The sequence below is a fragment of the Artibeus jamaicensis genome, unplaced genomic scaffold, assembly GCF_021234435.1.
Source record: "Artibeus jamaicensis isolate MK-2021 breed Jamaican fruit bat unplaced genomic scaffold, CSHL_Jam_final scaffold_1964, whole genome shotgun sequence".
NCBI lineage: Eukaryota > Metazoa > Chordata > Mammalia > Chiroptera > Phyllostomidae > Artibeus > Artibeus jamaicensis.
The window spans coordinates 37183928-37191535 of record NW_026522030.1 but is presented as its reverse complement, the minus strand read 5'-3'; the positions used below and the strand labels follow the sequence as shown (position 1 = coordinate 37191535).

Here is a 7608-nt window from a genome sequence, read left to right as displayed (position 1 = left end):
AGCTTTCCCATTGAAGTCAGAAACAAGACCATAATGCCTCTGTCATTACTACTACTCAAGACTGTAGAGGAAGTTCTGGATCATTCAGTAAGATAAAGAGAAGAAACCAAAGGCATAGATTTGGGGAGAAAGAGACAACATTTTCAACATTTGTATTTTATGGATTTGTCTAAATAGAAAAATCTAACCACACAAATTGTTAGAACTAATATTGTTCTTCACAGGTGGGGACTGACCTTGGTCTGTACCACCCAGGAAGCCCCAGAACCTGCACATCCGGTGGACAGCTACAGACCACACTGGGGCACCGCTACCCGGCCCTTGCACGGCTGGTCCTCCACAGAGCGCGGAGATTGGTGATCACTGGTAACAGCCAGCCCTTGCAGCTGACTGGCCTGGGGAAATCCCTCTCACTGACCTGCCCACAACAATCAAGGCTCAACTACAACAGGAGGGTGTGCTCAGCCCACATGAAGAGTCCACCTTGAGTACCCAGCTGGGGTGATGGGGGAGGCAAACAAGAATTTGGAAATCTACTAGAAAAGATCACGAAAGGAAAGTTTCCTAATTTGGTGAAAGAAATAGACATGCAAGTTCAGAAAGCACAGAGTTCCAAACCAGATGGATGCAAAGAGGCCCCACTCCAAGACACATCATCATTAAAATGCCAGAGATTAAAAAGAAAATCTTAAAAGCAGCAAGAGAAAAGCAGTTAGTTAGCTAAAGGGGAGTTCCCATAAGACTATCAACTAATTTCTCCAAAGAAACTTTGCAGGCTAGAAGGGATTGGCAAGAAATATTCAAAGTCATGAAAAGCAGGCCCCTACAGCCAAAATTCCTCTACTCAGCAAAGTTACCACTTAGAATTGAAGGGCAGATAAAGAGCTTTCTGGACAAAAAAAATAACTAAAGGAGTTCATCATGACCAAATCATTATTACATGAAATGTTAAAGAAAATTATTTAAGAAAAAGAAGATCAAAACTATGAGCAATAAAATGGCAATAAATACATATCTGTCAACAATTGAATCCAAAAAACAAACTAAGCAAACAAGAAGAACAGAGACAGAATCGTGGCTATGGAGAGCATTTTGTTGATTACCAGGTGAGAGGCGGTATAGGAGAATGGGTGAAGAGATGAGGGGACTGAGAAATACAAATAGGTAGTAACAGAATAGCCATGGGGATGTAAAGTACAGTATAGGAAATGGAGCAGCCAAAGAACTTACACTCATGACCCATGGACGTGAATAATGGTGTGGGGACTGCCTGAGGGAGTAAGAAGTGCTGGTGGAGGGGGCAAAGGGGGAAAAATTGGGAAAACTAATGCCATAATAGTAAAATATATTTAAAAATAAAACTAGCCACTTCAAAAAAAACTAATATTGTTCAGAGGAGTAGCAAGTACACTTTCCACAGACTTACAGAAATCAAAATCTTTGCTATAAATCATTTGCAATCAATTAAAGTGTGTCATTTTAAAAAACTCCATTCAAGATAAACAAAAATGTAAGGTAGTTGAGGTTAAAATAGGTGCTAGAAAAACTTTAAAAACATTTCAAGAGACATAAAGGAAGATCAAATAAAAAGAGATGAATTAGTTTCATGGGTGGAATGACTCAGTATTTTAAAGACGTCAATTAGTCTAAATTAATCTATAATTTTAAGCTATTCCAAATAAAATCCCCAAGGTAGCTATGAATAGTATCAATTTAGCTAAGTACAAACTTTGTTACCCAGACTTCCCTTCATTGAATGGCCCTGGGTTAGGAGGGGCCATAAGACGAATTTGTTGACTGACAGCTGTTGAGGGTAGAGGGTGTTGGAGGGCTAGATGAAACAGGTGAAAGGATTATGCAAAGCAAATAAACAAAAACAAAACTTACAGACACAGACAACAGTGTGGTGATTACCAGAGGGAAAGGGGGGTGGGTACAAGTAGAAGAGGGTAAATCGGGGATAAATGGTGACGGAAGGAGACTTGACTTTGGGCGATGATCATACAACACAATATATAGATGATGTATTATAGAATTGTACTCATGAAGCCTATATAATTTTATTATCCAATGTCACCCCTGATAAATTCAGTTCAAAATATATATACAATATACAAAAATTATATAGGGGGACCCCCAAAATGGAATTATCTTCTGGAGGGCAAGCCCCTTGTAGTACAGGCTTCCCTCACTAGGTGAGTGTTCTAGGAACCCAGCTGTATCAGCTGATATTGTTGTGAGAGGCTGTGTTTGGCTTCAGTAAATATTTTTTGAGGACTCTTTAGATGTATCTGTCAATTTCATGATGGTGGTGATTTATGTACAGGTGTTCAGTAATTTTTTTTAAGATTTCATTTATTTATCTTTAGAGGGGAAGGGAAGGAGAGAGGGAGAGAAACATCAATGTATGGTTGCCTTTCATGTGTCCCCTGCTGGGAATTGGTCTGCAGGGAACTGGTCTGCAACCCAGGCATGTACCCTGACTGGGAATCGAACCTCGATTGTCTGGTTTGCAGGCCCGTGCTCAATCCACTGAGCTACACCAGCCAGGGCTCTGTTCAGTAATTTTTGATCAAAAAATGGCGTGACCTCTGTGCCTCTCACTCCTCATTCACCTGATCTTGCCCCAAGCGACTTTTTGTTTGGGTTCCCCTGGATGAAAAAAGTCTTCTAAGGGAAACATTTTGCTGATATGGAAGAGGTGAAATAAACAAACAAAAAACCCAGCAGAAGCACTAACAAGCATCAAAATCAATGACTTAAAAAACTGTTTCGAGCAGTGGAAAAAAACATCTCAGTGGGTATATTGCATCAAATGGAGAGGACTTTGAAGGTGACTAAAGTTTAAACATGTAACAATACACAATTTTTTGTAAATAAATTCTATTTGGGGGGGTCCTCCCCTTATACATATATATGAGGTCTGTCCAGAAGGTATCCAGCCATGTAATATGAAAAACAGAGACACTGAAGAAGATACAAGACCCACTGTACAGAGGACAGTGATGCCTCAGTCCCCTTCAAAGTAGGCACCTTGGGACCTCCCACAGTTCTTCCAATCACCGTAAACTGCCCCACTGTATTTTCCTGAATCTCATCAATGGTCTGAAATCTCTTGCCTTTCAAAGGTGATTTTAGTCTTGGGAAAAGCTAGAAGTTTCAGGGTGACAAATCTGGCTGTAGGGGGGCTGAGTCACCTGGCGGATTTGATGTTTTGCCAAAAAATTCTGCAGGAGATGTGATGGGTGAGTGGGTGCATTGTCATGATGAAGCTGCCGATCACCGGGTGCCCATAGCTGTGGCCTGGTGAATCATCTGGAGAGTTTCTGTGGAGGAATGTTCAAGCTTAACACAAAACTGGATGCAGATTAGTCTCTCTACTTGCTAAGTCATTTTGAATACAATAGCCACACAATACCCATGCACACTCAACAGCATCTACCACCTGCTCTGAGTAGTACAATGAAGTTGTCACTGTTCATGCATGCACATTCCAGTCCACTGTTCATAATTTGTACCTCGGCTGACAGGTTACATCCACGTCGCATAAACCATTCTCAGTACATTAACAATGGCTGGACTTTCTCTGAACAGACCCCACCGTGTGTGTGTGTGTGTGTGTGTGTGTGTGTGTGTGTGTGTGTGAATCTGGTTAAGGATTAGAAGGTGGAGGTGAAACAGCAGTCATTTTTTATGCTCAGGTCAGTCTAGGACCAGGCTCTGTTGCAACACCTGCAGTAGCAGCTGGACTAGCTCTGTGTGACAGTTCTGTGACGACAGGTGCCACCTTTCAATGCTTTCTAAGGCATTCTGCTGAACAGGTCATAGATTAGTGGGAGTTGGAGCAAGGAGGGTGTACAAGGCTGACACAGATGTTCTCCAGGGACCTACAGTGCTTATGGGAACCTTCTTTGGATCACTAAGTGAAGGCCGCTGCCAGCTCTCAGCTTCCAGCTCCTTGAGTCCCGTGTTTGTTGTTGAAAAGGTTTATGACTTTTGCCATGGAGACACACTTCCATATTGCAAGGTCTATAATGGGAACTTGGATCTGACTTGAAACTAAGAGAATCAGCTGACCTGAGAAAGTTGTTTCTTGGTGTTAGAGTGATTTCTGTGCATTAGAAATTGAAGTAGCAATGTGAGTGAGGCCACCATTCAGCCCAAGGTACTCGAACAGTGGTTTAGGATATCGGTGCTCTCATAGTTCATATTACCATGCTGCATCTAAATGGAAATTTTACTCGACGTGGCCACTTAAGGGAGAATAGCATGTCCAAGTTATTTAAAAAAGAGAGCCTGTCTTCTCTTGAGCACTCTTATGCTTTATGTTTTATAAGTGCCTCGTAACCTAAAATGGAGATGAGCATTACCACTCTCACACCGTGGATGAAAAGTTGGGGCACACATTCACTGCCTTTCACCTTGCAGGGAAGTGGCTGAGCCATTCAGGGTCACAGTTCTCCTTTCTGCTGCTTATTCCACGGGACAGATGATCCTGTGGTCAGTGAGTTAAAGCTCTTGGGTTCTATGACTGATGAGACAAGTCTGTTGGTGACCTTGAGCGACTTTCTTATTCTCTCTGAATGTTTGTTTTCTTGCTGGAAGTCTGGACAACAAACCATACTTCCGACTGTATCTTTTTAAAAGAAAAAATTAGGAATGATGGGTTGCCATTAAATCAGAGGTGAGGGATTCCATATTCCGTAGAAGCACAGAATCTCCAGGGCAACAGACAGGGTGGTCCTGCAATTTTGCCTCACAGGGTAATTAGTGAAAGAGTTAAAAAATACAGAATATTGAGTCTTATTATACTGAAATGGAAAATACCAATGTGGGGACAGGGCTCTTTATTTTTAAAAAAACTGCTTACTCCAGGTGGTCTGGTGCAGCTTTAGAAACTGTGACTGAAGTGGCACCACTGTAAATGCGTGGGAGCGGGGACATGTTCTGCTGAGGGGACAGGTATGCACTTTAAGTAAACAGGCTGTGAGGTCAGAAATGCAATTCCCTTAACAGCAATTGAGCAGATGGGAGACGGACTGAGCAGAGGTGCTGGGAAACCCTGGACTCTGTTTTCGCCAAATAAGTCTTCCGGCTTAAGTATGGAAGCTGGAAAGAGCCTTGAATTGAGCGAGGCTCAGCATCGGCCTGCTGTGTGATTCCAGGCAAACCACTATGCTTCTGTGGGCCTCAATTTCCTATCTGTAAAGTGGGAGGGTAGATTTGTTGATTTTTAAGTTGCTTCTATAACACTTTGAGATTTACCTCATGTCCCTTTTTGATGCAAACATGCTATAAATACTAAATGCTGTCATGACCTTAATTTTATAACATAATGCTTTATGGACCCACTGCTTGTTCCACTGAACCCGTTTGCAGGCATGGGTGTCCCTGAGCAGCATGACTGCTGTGCCCAGCCACTGAGTCCATGCAATTGCCCACAGTAATTAAAGCATTCCGAGATGATTCTCTGCCATCTGAGGCTGGGAAAGCAGCTTCCAAGAAAGTAAGTTTCAGGGAAGGGAGGCAGAAGTCTTCACTGCAGAGGCATTTCGAAGAAAAGGTGGTTTCGTTTAGAGCGAGGTCAGTATCCTACCAGACATCTCTGCCCCAGGTGAAGGTAATTCTATCTGCTGCCTGTCGCTTCAGAAAGTGACCAGAGAAGGCTTCATCGACTGGCCAAGACTGAATGCTTTCCAGTCCGTGCTCAGCTCGCCCCTGGGTCACAGCTGCTGTTGGCAGGAGAAACGTGTAATGGCTACAGTTGCTGGCACCCGGGTTGGCCTCTCAGGCCCAACAGTGGCCAATGAGAGGAGGCCTAGTAAAGAAAGACTGTACTGGCCAGAAATGATCGAGTGTTCACCACGAGTGGAAAGGAACCAGAAGAGAACTGTTTAGGTAAGAGAGCCCAAGGCTGAGGAGCTAACTAATATCAGCTTTCTGACTTCAATAATGGGCTCCAGAGACATCACTCTTCCCCCTCCTCTCTCCCCTGCTCCAAGTCACTTACCAGCTGGGCTGGGTGGACTCTCACCCCCTGCTCTTATGTCATCCCAGAGGTCTTGGAAGCAGCTGGTCGAGGGACAAACTTTAAGGATTGTGAAGTTCTTGTAGGCGTCCATAAGAAAAAAAGCACCTAATAATAAACATGTGCAAAACTTTTTTTAGGGGTCGTGTATTATTTAAGGACTATTACAATCTTGAAAAAAGTACATAGATATAATGGTGAAACATTACCCACACACTGAAAAACTTACAAAATAGAAAAGTACAGCTCTGTGATTGATCCCAAAGCAAGCCTCAGTGTGACTGTGACCGCAGGCTGGAACCAGGGGTGGGGGGCCACGGCCAGCCCCCCAGAAGCCCCTTTCATGCCTTTTCTCAGATGCCGTTGTCTTGTTTTCCCACCTTCCCTCCTTCACGAGAATCACCGCCCTCATGTAAGTACTTCTGAAAAAACCCACACATTTGCAAGTTAATACAAAATAAAAGGAAATCTGCCTTATTTTCCCTCTTTCACTTTAGGTTAACTTCTCCTCCTCTTAGCCTGACTGACTTTACGGGGCCCCCAAATAGTCATTTGGTTCCATACATACAGTAGTAACAGAGCTGTGATCTGGGCCACCCTCTGTTCTGTGTTGGCATAAACTGAACTCTCGTCTTCATCAATTAATCACCTCTGTAACTTTTTGTAGCTTATACAGCTGTGTGTTTACAGAAAGTCCATTTATCTTGAGAGAGGTATTTGCTTTTGTGTAAACAGTGGTGAGTACACTCTGAACCATTTAAAGAGAGGGAGAAAAGAAAAGGATAAATTGTTGAGCCTAGAATCTAACATTTACTTAGTTAGGTTCTGAGTGTTTTCACAGGCTTGAGGAATTATTTATCCATCCATCTTCCTAAAACTGCTGTTCTTTTTCTTAAAAAAAAAACAAAAACCAAAAACCAAAAAATCCCAGGCTATTAGAATTGTAGGCTCCAGCCACTTCTGATACATAGGACACTTTCATTCATCAAGAAAGAAGTTTTGGATGGAGAGAGGATCTACCTAGAGGAGAGAGTGGATGGCCCAGGCGTTTGGTGCACTACAGTGAGCCACATCAGGAGAGAGTTGGACAATGGAGCAGGGTGTTATGAAGATTCGGAAAGGCCCAAGAACTGGTGAGAAGGCAGCAGCTCCCCTCTTCTGCAGCTCTGAAGGCAGGCTGAGCCAGCCTCTCCAAGTTCATGTCAAGGTTTACAAGGGTCAGCATGTTTGTGCTGGCCTTGATATTTCCACAAATTGCTCTGTAGTTGTTTTTATTAGTTTTATTCCAGCTGTTGCTCCAGAACCCTTCTGGCAGCTGGGCCTTCCAGGCTAGCTTGGAATCCTTTGCAAATCGACTCAAGTCACGAAAAGGTGCCATCAGCTTTGAACCCTTGCCTATTCCAGCGCTGGACAAATCGCAGGCATGCGCCACAGGAGAAGCAGTAATGAGCCTTCCACCTCCAAGTTGGCAGTGCAGAACTCTGTGTGGTCAGGCATGAAGTGCAGAGGTCAAGTGCAAGCCCAGGGGGAGGGTTTGAAGGGTAAACAGGCCCGAGAATGTGCTTCCTCCTGGGCCCTAC

General features: G+C 43.5%; 1 long non-coding RNA gene across 2 annotated transcripts; it reads right to left on the bottom strand.

Annotated features, from left to right (window-relative positions):
• Positions 1–2594: 2594 nt before the first annotated feature.
• LOC128626068 (uncharacterized) lies at positions 2595–6661 on the bottom strand. 2 transcript variants are annotated; one of them, XR_008389954.1, is made up of 4 exons: positions 6597–6654; positions 6258–6450; positions 6011–6136; positions 2595–3326 (listed from the first exon to the last, which is right to left on the bottom strand). It is a non-coding gene; the product is annotated as an uncharacterized LOC128626068 (long non-coding RNA). The 2 variants fall into 2 exon arrangements; XR_008389955.1 differs by lacking the exon at positions 6258–6450 and having other exon boundaries at positions 6597–6661.
• Between the last annotated feature and the right edge of the window lie 947 nt (positions 6662–7608).